Raw genomic sequence first — 12,946 nt, 5'->3', positions numbered from 1 at the left:
TTCTTTTGAACAATCCAAATGATTTTTCTAAAAAATTTAATCATTTATGAATAAAGGAATTCAAAAATTCTTTTCTTGAGTAAACTTGAATCTCTTCTCTTTGCCATAAACTTCAAATTTGCGTGAAATTCTAGATTTCTATGTTTGGTTTCTCTGAGTTTTTGATTTCTTTGAGTTTTGATATCTTTGAGTTTTGATTTTTTTGACTTTTGGTTCCTTTTTTTCTTCTATTCAGTGCATAAAAGGATTGTAAATAAATCTATACAAAATAATAAACGCGGCTGTGTGTGTGTCTGTCTGTAATCCCAATATATCGCTCCAGAAGCCTCGCCCAGGCACGAAACTCGGCACATAATTGTGTTTTGACATAATGAAGAAGTATTTTTTTTNTTAAAGCCTGGTGATGTTGTTTTGATATGCTACGACTATAAGAAACGAATAGATTGGCCCTTGGGAAAAATCATATCCACATTCCCAGGAAAAGACAACCATGTTCGAGTGGTAAGAGTAAAAACAGCAAATGGAGAAGTTGATAGACCCGTCCAAAAAATATATCCATTAGAGATCTCTCATCATGATCCACTATTTAAGAAGAAGTCAATTGATGAAACCTATGAAAATCAGTCCAACGTTCCAGAAATAACGAAACCAGAAGATGTTGATATCTGTACACTCAAAGACAATAACTTGCCATTAAAAACTAGATGTGGAAGGACATTAGTAAAACCATTACGTTATAGACAATAATTTATAATTTTTTTTTTGGATATTATTATTTGTTTGCTTCGATAAATTTTCATCATTTAGAGATAGATAATTTTAAAAATTTTGATTTTTTCAAAATCAAAAGGGGGGAGGATGTTAAAAGCTGATAATTCTTTTTATGTAAGCTAAAAGCTAACTTTCGTTTTCTGTTAAAACTGCCGAGTTGTCATAGCAACGTTTTTTATTAGTCTTTTTGTGGAACAAGAAATAATCGTCTGAATATTATTATGTAAATAAAAGGTTGTTCTTTTTGTACTAGAAGTTTTATTATTTAGTTAGATTCATTATTTAGATTAGAAGTAGAGAACGACAGGATATTTTACTTCCTGCAATTGCAACTGCACTTTTCAAGTTCTGGATCAAAATATTATTTGCAGAAAATTGCCAAGACTACGAGAAGGACCTTGGTTGAAAGAGCTGAAAAGCCTGAAAATTTGGATAACAGATTACGATGAATGCCTACAGGAAATTGAATTACTCATTGGAGCTGACATCTGCGGACAACTTTTTACTGGAAACATGTATGAACAGGAATGTGGTTTAACGACTATAGGAACAAAATTAGGCTGGACCATTATGGGGAGAGTTCCAAAAGAAACAGAAAATGGATCTGCAAGTTTCATCATAAATTCACTCCTTTCTCAGACCTGCAGCATTACAAAACTATGGGATATTGACATTTTAGGTATAAGAGATCCTATAGAGACAAAGACGAGAATAGAGTTAGAGACAGCAGCATTGGATTATTTTCAGAAAACAGTCACAAAGAATGAAAATGGGCGTTACGAAGTTCGTTTGCCATGACTGGAAACTAGAGATTATCTCCAGCAAAATAAATTTATTCAAGAATCGACCCAATTGTTACATAGTGCGTGTTTCGATATCAGAGGATGGGAATACTCGTACGACAATTTCAATGATGGAAAGCCTACTCATGTGTTGGGATTACTCTGGGACAAACAGCAAGATAGCATCTTTTGCGATTTGAACAATATTAAAGAAGTGAAACCTATCCTAACAAGAAGATGTGTTTTCTCTACAGTTCAAAAGATTTTTGATCCTCTTGGTATTTTTTGCCCAGTCACTCTACCTCCTAAAATCATAGGGACACTTGGACATCACACTTGGACTCTTAAAATAGGATGGGATACAGAATTACCTCGATAACAATAAAAGCGATGGATCTAAAGGAAGTACCTATCATTTACTGGACCGATTCTTCAACCGCTCTTTAATGGATTAAGAGAGAAGAGAACTGGGGTGTGTTCGTCAATAATCGAGTAAAAGAAATCCGATCATTAACGGAAAAGACTTCATGGAGACACTTACCCGGGGAGCAGAACCCAGCAGACTTACCTTCCAGAGGTTGTTCCGCAAAAGTCTTCTTAAAATCAAAGTGGTGGGAGGGACCACCATGGTTAAAATTGCGTGTGGAAGAATGGCCAAAAAATGAATTCAATGAAGAAGAGGAGGATGCTTTAAAAGAAAGACGAAAAAGTATTATTTCTTCTCTTGTTTGTAATGATGCTGATGTTCAATGGTACTGCAGACGTTTTTCTAAGTATTCACAAATATTGAGAATGATTGCTTGGATGTACCGATTTATCAATAATGCCCGAAAAAGTAAAATTCAAAAGGAAAAAGTTCTTTCAGTGAATGAATTAGAATCGGCTGAGAAACAATTAATGAAGCTTGTGCAACGTGAAACATTGAAGAAGATGCAAAAACTCTTTGCACTTTTATTGACAACGACGGTATTCGCAGACTAGAGACAAAAATCACCAGAAGAAGTGATGATGATAATTTTTTGTGCCCGATTGTCCTTCCGTCAAAGCATGAGATTGTGGATAAATTGATACTCGAGAGACACATGCTGGAGTACAATTTGTGTTGGCTGATATCCGACAACAATTTTGGATCTTGAGAGGGAGAAAAACCATCCAAGGAGTGATTTTGAAATGTGTTCGATGTAGGAGACATGATTCAAGGGGAGTGGAATCCGTGCCAACACTCTTACCAGAAGATAGAATTCGTGATTCTTTGGTATTTGAAGTTTCTGGGGTAGACTTAGCAGGCCCGCTTCATTTGAAAGATGGCAAAAAAGCTTGGATTCTCCTGTTTACTTGTGCCGTATATCGAGCCGTGTATCTGGAACTCATTCAAAGCCTGCCAACAAGCTGCTTCATGTTAGGTTTCAGGAGATTCATTGCTCGACAAGGACGGCCCAAAATAATGTACAGGGACAATGGAAGTAGTTTCGTTGGAACGGATAATCTGTTGAAATCAATTGATTGGGAGAAATTCATTAATGATGCTTCAATATTCAGGATACAGTGGAAATTCAACCCACCCACTGCAGCATGGAGGGGTGGGTGGTGGTAGAGAATCGTTCAAATGATTAAAAGATTACTAAGAAGAGTTTTAGGAAAATCCTGTCTGACGTATTAAGAAATGTCAACTATTTTGTGCGATGTGGAAGCCATTATCAACGGTAGGTCTCTTACCTACATTTCAGAAGATTCAAAGGATTTACTCCCAATAACCCCACCGATGTTCATGCAAGATATACGAGTCATCGGTGTACCAGTTTTAGACCACCTAGACACTGTTAGCATCACAAAAAGATGGAGATATCAACAATCTTTAAGAGACACCTTTCGAAAAAGGTTCAGGGACGAGTACCTTAGTCTTTTGGTCCAAAAACCGCTCAAGAATAAACATCTAATACGAGATTTAAATCCTGGTGATGTTGTTTTGATATGCTACGACTATAAGAAACGAATAGATTGGCCCTTGGGAAAAATCATATCCACATTCCCAGGAAAAGACAACCATGTTCGAGTGGTAAGAGTAAAAACAGCAAATGGAGAAGTTGATAGACCCGTCCAAAAAATATATCCATTAGAGATCTCTCATCATGATCCACTATTTAAGAGGAAGTCAATTGATGAAACCTATGAAAATCAGTCCAACGTTCCAGAAATAACGAAACCAGAAGATGTTGATATCTGTACACTCAAAGACAATAACTTGCCATTAAAAACTAGATGTGGAAGGACATTAGTAAAACCATTACGTTATAGACAATAATTTATAATTTTTTTTTTGGATATTATTATTTGTTTGCTTCGATAAATTTTCATCATTTAGAGATAGATAATTTTAAAAATTTTGATTTTTTCAAAATCAAAAGGGGGGAGGATGTTAAAAGCTGATAATACTTTTTATGTAAGCTAAAAGCTAACTTTCGTTTTCTGTTAAAACTGCCGAGTTGTCATAGCAACGTTTTTTATTAGTCTTTTTGTGGAACAAGAAATAATCGTCTGAATATTATTATGTAAATAAAAGGTTGTTCTTTTTGTACTAGAAGTTTTATTATTTAGTTAGATTCATTATTTAGATTAGAAGTAGAGAACGACAGGATATTTTACTTCCTGATAGAGTCTCGCAACACCAGAAGCCTCACCTAGGCACGAAACTCGGCACATTAACACATTCGCTTAAACGCAGAGCTATAAGCAGGGTATAGAGCGATAAGCAGAGAGCTCGCCGCACTTAACTATACTCAATACTCACTATTTGTCGCTGTTCATCTGGATATAAAGACAAAATTGCAGGACAGGAGCACTTTAATTGTTAACTAATTTTCAGATTTCCTGCTATGTTTTAAAAAACTTTATTTGCAAAAACCTTTAGCGTGGCGGACAGCTGGCAGCCTTAAGCGGCTAGTTGTAAATAAATTCAAAACTCATCGTACCTAATCTTATTAGTTTGTATTAATGCATAATATACCTAAGATACTCGTCTCAATGGTAATTGTTTCTCAAATTTGGAGTATATTATAGAAGAAGAAAAGCAAGAAAGAGGAAGTTATGGGGAGGAAAATAAAATTTTTTTAAAAAAAGGCAAATTTAAAAACAGCTCAAAGATTTTTTGAAAAAAGTGTAAAAGGGCGAATTTGAACATTTTCATACAATATATACGTAATATTTTACACACAAAGCCAAATAGGGTAAAAAGTATAATTAAAAAGTAAAAAAAAGATAAATAAAGTGATACTCTTGGTTTCGAAATATGAATGCTAGTCGTGTATGAAAGTTGGGGAAAGTTAACTTCCGATGATGCTATTGAATTTTGTTTTGGTTTCGAAAATTGAAAAAGGAAAAGAACAATATTTTTTGATATCTATATTTTCCATATTTTTCCTTGTTAAAAATATCTACCCAAAATTCAATTCTGTCCTTAAAATATTCCAAATTACTTTTTTTTTTTAAAAGTTCTTATCTATTTTGAATAAATGAATTCAAACTTATGGCTAAAACTTGAATTTTCAAAATTTGTTTTGATTTCGATTTCTTCTATTTAGTGACTCAAAAAATTATAAATAAATTCTATATCATCTTTCTCCGATCATTTTAAAAGTAAAATAAAAGAAAAAGAATGAAGAGTAAAGAATTTCTTCAGGAAAAATGATCCTTCAAAACTCATCTTGCTTAATCTTAGTTTGCATTAATGCCTCAAAGTTTTCCGTCTCACTGATCAAATTTTTTCAAAGTCGGAGTATATTATAAAAGAAAAAAAATATGAAAAGAAAATTGTAGGAAAGGAACTAACAATTCAAAAAGAAAAAAAACAGACAACTTCAGAAATGAACTCAAGAGTTTCTTAAAAAAAGTAAAAGAATGGTTGATTTGAACTTTTTCGTACTCAATACAAACGTAGTCCTGTACACACAAAGCCAAATAGGGTAAAAAGTACAAATAAAAGAAGGAAAAAAAAGACGAATATAGAAAGAATCTTGGTTTCGAATTGCAAACGCTCATCGCGTATTCAATCAAGTGCTTTTTCAGTAAAAAAAAGTTGGAGAAAGTTTACTTTCGACGATGCTATTGAATTCTGTTTGGTGTGAAAAATTCCAAACAATGTTTATTTTTGCTGGAATCGAGGCGTTTAAAATAAGTCTTGGGATTCAAGTTTTCTTAGAATAAGCCAAGTTCTTTTTGATAAATGGGAGCGAATGTTGATCTTTTTCAACAAAAAAAAATGTACATAAAATACCTTCGACAGTTTTGTTTGAAGTTACCTCTTTGTTCTTGTTAGAACGCAGACATAATTTTTTTTTCCTTCGTATTTCATTTTCTTTTAAGTAATTCTTTTGAAAGTCGTAACGAGGAAATTATTACGGTATTCCTAAATATTCTGAAAAATAAATACGAAATCCTTTATTCTGAAATTTAAAATATTTTGAGAAAGGTATTTAAACTTTTTCGTTTGTCTACGATAGTCAATGCTTCAAAAATTGTTTCATATTTTCAAAGCGTTTGATTTAAAAGCAATTGATTTTAAAATAAGTATAAAAACAACTTTTATGAAATAAAATTAATATCTTAAACCCTTCTGAATTCTATTTATCTGATTTCGATTTGCTTTGCATTTTCAAAGACAAGGATTTGCTTTGCCTTTTTAAATATAAGTTCGATTAACTGTTTTTCAAAAGTTTCTTTTTTTTTTCAATATTTAACTGCTTCATGTTTTAAATATAGTGTAGATTAGACGAAGTACAAATTTGAAAAAAATATTATTTTATTAATTAAGACGCATAATTTTAATCTGTTCTTAATTCAATATTTATAAGTTTTGTATTTTTTTATTTACCTGAATTAAGAAATCTGATTACTGAATTTTATCATTTAATTTTATTTATGTTTTTTCCCCGAGCATTCTAAAGAAATAAATGTTATTTTTTTCACCTTCTATAAATTAAAATTTAAATTATGAACCTTACATTTGCTTAGATTTTTTGTTTATTTTTTATGTCTTCATAATGCTGCACTAATTAATTGTTTTGTGCAAAATTTAAAAAATTTTTTTTTGCTATTTATTTGTGAAAATATTTACGCTTTTGAGATTAAAGTAGATCTATTAAATTTTCGATTAACTATGTGGATTTTTTCGACTATATATTAGTTTATCTGAGGAAAGTATATAACGCGAATAAAATTATAATCGATACATTCATCATTGTTTTAAAAACTTGTTATAGATGTGTAGTGAGTAATACATTGGACAATGAAGGGTTTAAACGTTCGAGCACCCAATTATGACTCTACGTTGCCCATTTTCATTTTCTCTGTTGTCACTACAGGCTTTTGTCTATACATAATTTTTCTTCTTTTTTAGAAAATACAAGGTATTTAGGATCGTTTGTTCAGTTTATTTAGCGATAGATTGAAGACTTTGATTTGACTTATTTTTGATTTTCATTTAGTTTACAACTTGCTTATTTGCAGCTTGCTTGCAAAATGAAATACTCCGGTTAATATATTTTAAATAAAGTTTCTAATTTGCTGCTGTTGTTGTTTCTAATGCTACTTGCCATACTAGCAAGCCTGCTTGGTGAAACCGAGCAAATTTAAGGCAGAATGTGCGTTTCTTGTTTTTAGGTGGCGCCATCTATGGCCAAGAGTTCGACTTCTACCACACCATACATCGCACCCGTTTATAAGGCAGACCCATTTATACATCCATTCATTCATCCACTGATCGTAATTTCGACCTGAATCAGAGAACGATCGATCTCCAATCCAATACCCCCGGAGATATTGATTTGTTATGGGAACATGGAGGACTTTTGTGATTCGACAGATTTAACGTGCATCAGTCCCTTTACTACACGGGGGGTCTTCGGCTGGTGGGGTTCGAACCCAAGAACTCTCGGACATGGGTCCAGTGCCCTACTGACCAGGCTATCCCGGCCTTTCTAATTTGTTAAAACACTTATCAAATGAATTTCGCTTCGCTCCCAAAACAACGTTATCTGCACCATCACAATTGAAAAATCGCCAAAAAGAGCGAGAAGTTAATATTCACGATTTTTGTCTTAATACATGCTGTAGATAGTTATATACCATACATGCTTATGTTTTCTCTGCTCATCGCAACGGTAACTCTTTTGTAATATTAGGTTCCAACTAAGAACTTGTGTGCAACACCTTTAAAATATGTAATTTCTTAATTTCAAAAATATGTAAATAAACTGGTTTTTTGATGGCTTCAAATTGTTTGAAGCAAAATTCTACTAAGATTTTTACTTTAAGTCTAATTTATAATTAATTTCAATGAAACACTTTACTGACTTTGGGACAAGATACAACGCCTCCAAGGTGTGTTACTTTGAGACCGTTAGCAATTCCTAAAGGGGCTCGGAAATTTTTATTTTAAATTTGTTTGTGCTAGAAAAGTGGGAAAACATATCTGCAGTTAAACTGTAAAAAATTTCAGATAAAATTTCAGTATAAAGTACCATGTCAGATTTTTTGTTCCGTAATATATTCCGGTGAAAATGAATTTTACAATAAAGCGAACTGGCACATAACTGGCAGTACTTTAATTAGATCCGGAATTCTTTACAATGTAAAGTTTGTCTTTATTTGGAAAATCTAACTAAATTTATGAAAGCTAAAAATTAGGTCGAGAAAAGGGTCCAAAGTACAAGAATTTCCCCGACAATTATTGTACTTTCCATGTTGAAACATTTGATCTTTTATAAAAATATTTTATTTAAACAAGCCAGTTATTCATAATTTCAATGATTTGTTATTTTACTATAAATTACAATAAATTAAAAATAAAGTACATGAAAAATACAAAGAGAAACCAATGTCACCCATCTGTAAGTTTATTTTTATTTACCTCTAAGTAAAATGCTTTATTTAAGCCTTTAACATCTGCCAGTGATTCAAATTCAACATTTCATTTCCTTTACATTCCGTTTTGGCTTCTGAGGACATGATTTTTATTAGAGTTTGCATATATTCACATATTACTTCAATATTAAATGTGTTTCTTCAATGCTGAAATCTCCTACTCATTCACATTCAGAACATAAATATGGTATCCTACATCAGCATATGTTATGTTGCATTTCAGATTATGACTTCAGATTGGGTATGAAAAGTAAAGGTACTTTTATGTTATTTCAAGAATAAACGTATATTGAATGTAAATGCATTATTTGCCTATTCGGATTAATTTACTGGTTTGCTATAGATTCCTAATTCTATAAAATAATTTACAAAATTATTCAAGGGATATTATTCAATTAACTCATCCGATTCCGGATTATAAATGAAATCTCATTTGTTATCCACCAATGGAAAGTAATTTTCCCCAAATATGTTTGATGGGGAATAGATTAAGCACTTACTTACACATTATTCAATGATAATTAATGTATTGAATAGTATCTTAATTGAGCTTCACTATATATAGTGATGTAAAGCATATTGCAATATCACTACGAATATTTCATTTATTGAATTATAGAACAATCCATTCCTGCTGACAAGAGTAGAAAAGTCATGTTTCCCATATCTAAATGCGTTTTAATTAATCTAATAAAAATTCAGTATTTAATTAAAATTAATTATTAATTTTATATGGGAAATACACTTACGTTAATGGATTTCATAAAGGAAAATAATGCAAAAGGAAATTTTCAAAAAAGGATTTAAAGATAAAATTATTTATTTTATTTTAACATTATTAAATTGCTAAGTTAGTTAAAATAAAGCTAATATTTCTTAAAATGTCAAGGATTAAGTATGAGATTAGCATGTCATTTAAACGCAAACTTCTAAAATCTATAGCCTTTTAGAGAGAAAAAAATAAGATTTCCATTAAAAGTGCATTAATGATTAGAAATTGTAAGAAGAATAGTATTTTTTTCTTAACCCATTAATGCCTAGTTAAGTAATTTATATTTCAAAAACGAAGTTGTATATAGTTGTTTATACAAAGTGGATATTTCTTTCTTTAATTAATTTACTTTAGTTTGCTTTAGTTTCAAAAACAATATGCCTTTGACTTCAAATCCAAATAGTGAACTCTATATTATTAGTTTATGGTAGATAGAAACATATTGTTTCGACAAAATGAATCTTTATAATACAGCATTTGATTTACTACTTTTTTGACTTTTGCAAAGTTGATACGTTCTCATAAAAAGAGATTAAGTATTAAACGTTTAATTTAGCGATCGTGCACGCCAACACTTGCACAAAAATGATACTAAAAGTTACTGTGTGCAATATTAAGACTTTCTTTACTGTTTCAATTAAGCCTTTTTTGATCAGTTACATCATACAAAATTTAAGAGCCTTAAAAGCTGATTAAAAGTGTGTCAAGCTGAATTCTTTCTTTGCTGAATTGGTGTTTCCGAACATTTGATTACAATGAAAATACTTCAGCGTAATTGAAAATATCGCTTAGTTTGAAAGCTAACTATGATTTGTCCATACAACGATAACTACGATTTTAGTCACTACCAAGCAGTGAGTTTGCATTGCGTTTGCGACAATTTATTTCCAAATTATCCTTGCTTATTATTATAGTTTGCTATAGTATAGTTATTCAACTTATAAATTTTTAGAACTCCTGGATCAACTACTGACTTTTGGAATTCCTACAGGGAATTCCGGGATCAAATATTAGGAGAAATTTACCTTCGTGGATGTCTTGTGCTCACATGAAATAGTTGTGCTGATGTATAATATCCTCAGTGGTAGACAGATCATGGAGGCTTTCGTGGTTTTCCTATCCGTGTAACGCAAATGCAAGTTAGTTCCCTCAGAAAGTCCTCCACGAAGGCAAATTTCACTCGAAACTTGATTCAAGAGTTCCCTTGTCTTCTGAATCGAGTTCAAAATTACAAGGCTACTGCGTGGAACATTATTCAGTCGTAAACTCAGGATTAGGTCAGCTGTTCAATGACGCTTATAAGAAAATAAAAAAATAGAAGCAAATCAGTTCGCATAAATATTAATTATTCAATTCTTTTTAAACATACGTTTCCAACAAATTACGTTAAATTTCAAACAAATGATAAATGTTTGAAAATAGATTATTAATGCAAGTTTAAAATTAGAAATCAACACAGCAAATATCACACAGTTACAAAATGAGTATCAATACGGCATCATCCAACCTAACATATTTCTTTAAAGTTAAGGACATTTATATGAATGTCTTGGAAGTATGCGTTAAGAAAATCCTATAAAATATTTCGCTGATGTGTATTAAGTCTGAAAGAAGTATCGTTATTTTCTTTGATGAGTCCACATTTTATATTCATAGAATTTGTGCCGCTATAGTTATCAAGTTTCGAGACAGAAAATGATATATTAAGATTTTCCACCGACATTTCTAATATCATATTATTGGTGCAACATTTTCAGCGAAGTAATAGAGAATCTGAAATGATGCTTTATAACACTTTGTTAAACATTTTTTTTCCGAGAAAAAGTTTTTCTTTCAGGATTATACTGCATACAAGGGCTTAAGTTCAATATTCTCTGGAAAGTACTTTGGCGAAAGATAAAGTTGAGAACATTTCAAGGAAGTTCTGACTAAATAAAAAGAAATTCCTTCGGGTTGGTGTAAATGTGTATTGACGCAAGAGATTGAAGGCTTAAAGGTTTGCCGCAGTTCTTTGTTTTGTTCATTCGTTGAAGCAAATTTTACAATTCTCTGGAATAGTAGGATTTCTTTCGAAATTTGTAGCTGACTTGAAGTATTATGTTGGTTTGATTTTACTGAGAATTTATTCTACTGTTTGAAGTTTAAAGTGTTTTGTTGAATTATTGAACGAAATAAAATAGGCGTTTACTTTATGTGTATTCCAAGAAATTTTTACACAATTTGTGAGTTACTATTCACTATCTTGAAGAAAAATATATGCTTTATAGATTTCAGAAGGAAATGATCATGCGTAAACAGTAAGTAAATAATCATGAATATACATTTGATTTCTAAGCAGGAAAACCTCTAATTCCATTATTTACTGGACAATATTATTGTCTTATTGAAAGTCAACTGAATTAAATATATTAAAGAACTTTGCTGGTAGCACATGTATATTACTACTTGTATAATACTTGGCTTACTTTTAACGCAAATTAAATCAATATTTAATTTCGGAAAAGGGAAAACAGAAAAACCATAACAAACTTGAGAAAAGCATAAACTTTAACTAAATATACCAAACAATAGCTAGACAGCAGTGTAAGGTTGATTTTATTGTTAAGAACAATCTTTAACAAAACGCATAATAAGTTTTATAATTGATTAGCAAATAAACAATTCAAACTTGAAATAATGTTAAATTTAACTATGCAAGTTTACACGCTGTGCGGTATGCATTAAGCTTGCCTAAATAACCCTTTTATTATCCTTGCTTTACAAACCAAGGCTAGAAAAACCTTTTAAAATCAAGGATGAATTATCATTCACACATTTACAAATGAAGAATAGAAAACGTTCTCAAAACGAAGATAAATTCAATGTTTATTTTAGATTTCATGATCATTACAAAAACAAGAGCAGGTTTCACATACTTTAATTAACATTTGAAAAGTCTGGGAAATGTACGCTTAAATTGTAACATTGTCTGGGAAATGTACGCTTAAAATTTATTACTACCAATAAGTTCATGCGTTAAAAGTCCTTATTCTAATATCAATCCATTTAGTTTTCTTTAAGTTCTAAAATAATCCTTACAAAGCATTTAGATAAAAATATTTTTATAATGTTTAAGAAGTATTTACATATATTTAAATATCTCATACGGTATCCTTAAATTGTACTAGAAAAAAAAAAGCGTTTCTTAAACCACAATAAAAAACAGCATGTAAAAATCTCCGAAATGTCCAACTCGTTGCATCAGTCTGAAATCTAAAGGGTGTACTTATCCTGTCAGGTTGATGTCCAAAAAAGCAGTTTCTCCCGGAATACCAATGTACTTCCTTCCGTTTCCCAGCAACCTCCAGAGACTCATAATCACGTGACAGATCCAACAGATATATTCCTGAAATCATCAGAAATAGATGGTCCTGATAGTTTAAGGAATGACAGATATAAGAATTGTGATGTTTTATCGCTTTGATTTGACTGAAGGAAGAGAAACAGCAAATCACAATTTTACTATATGAACCAGTGGGGTGAAAAGAGGGTCGAATTGGGAGTCGTCCGAAACATCCATACTGAAGGCAAGATGCATTAAATTTTAAATCTGATAGATTAATAGTATTTTCTTTTTACGAAATTTTATTTTTTATCAAGTAAATACATGACTTAAGTGAAATATTTTATGAAATATAAAATATTATTTCAAGCAAATATATAT

The 12,946-nt window shown here is 31.2% G+C and overlaps 1 protein-coding gene across 1 annotated transcript in view; it reads left to right on the top strand.

The window, feature by feature from the left end:
- Nucleotides 1–12,946, top strand: part of LOC107440234 (uncharacterized) — a 70,088-nt gene that overhangs the window by 24,608 nt on the left and 32,534 nt on the right. The gene's annotated exons all lie outside the window — the stretch shown is intronic.

Source organism: Parasteatoda tepidariorum, chromosome 3, assembly GCF_043381705.1.
Source record: "Parasteatoda tepidariorum isolate YZ-2023 chromosome 3, CAS_Ptep_4.0, whole genome shotgun sequence".
Taxonomy (NCBI): domain Eukaryota; kingdom Metazoa; phylum Arthropoda; class Arachnida; order Araneae; family Theridiidae; genus Parasteatoda; species Parasteatoda tepidariorum.
This window is presented reverse-complemented; position numbering and strand designations above follow the sequence as displayed.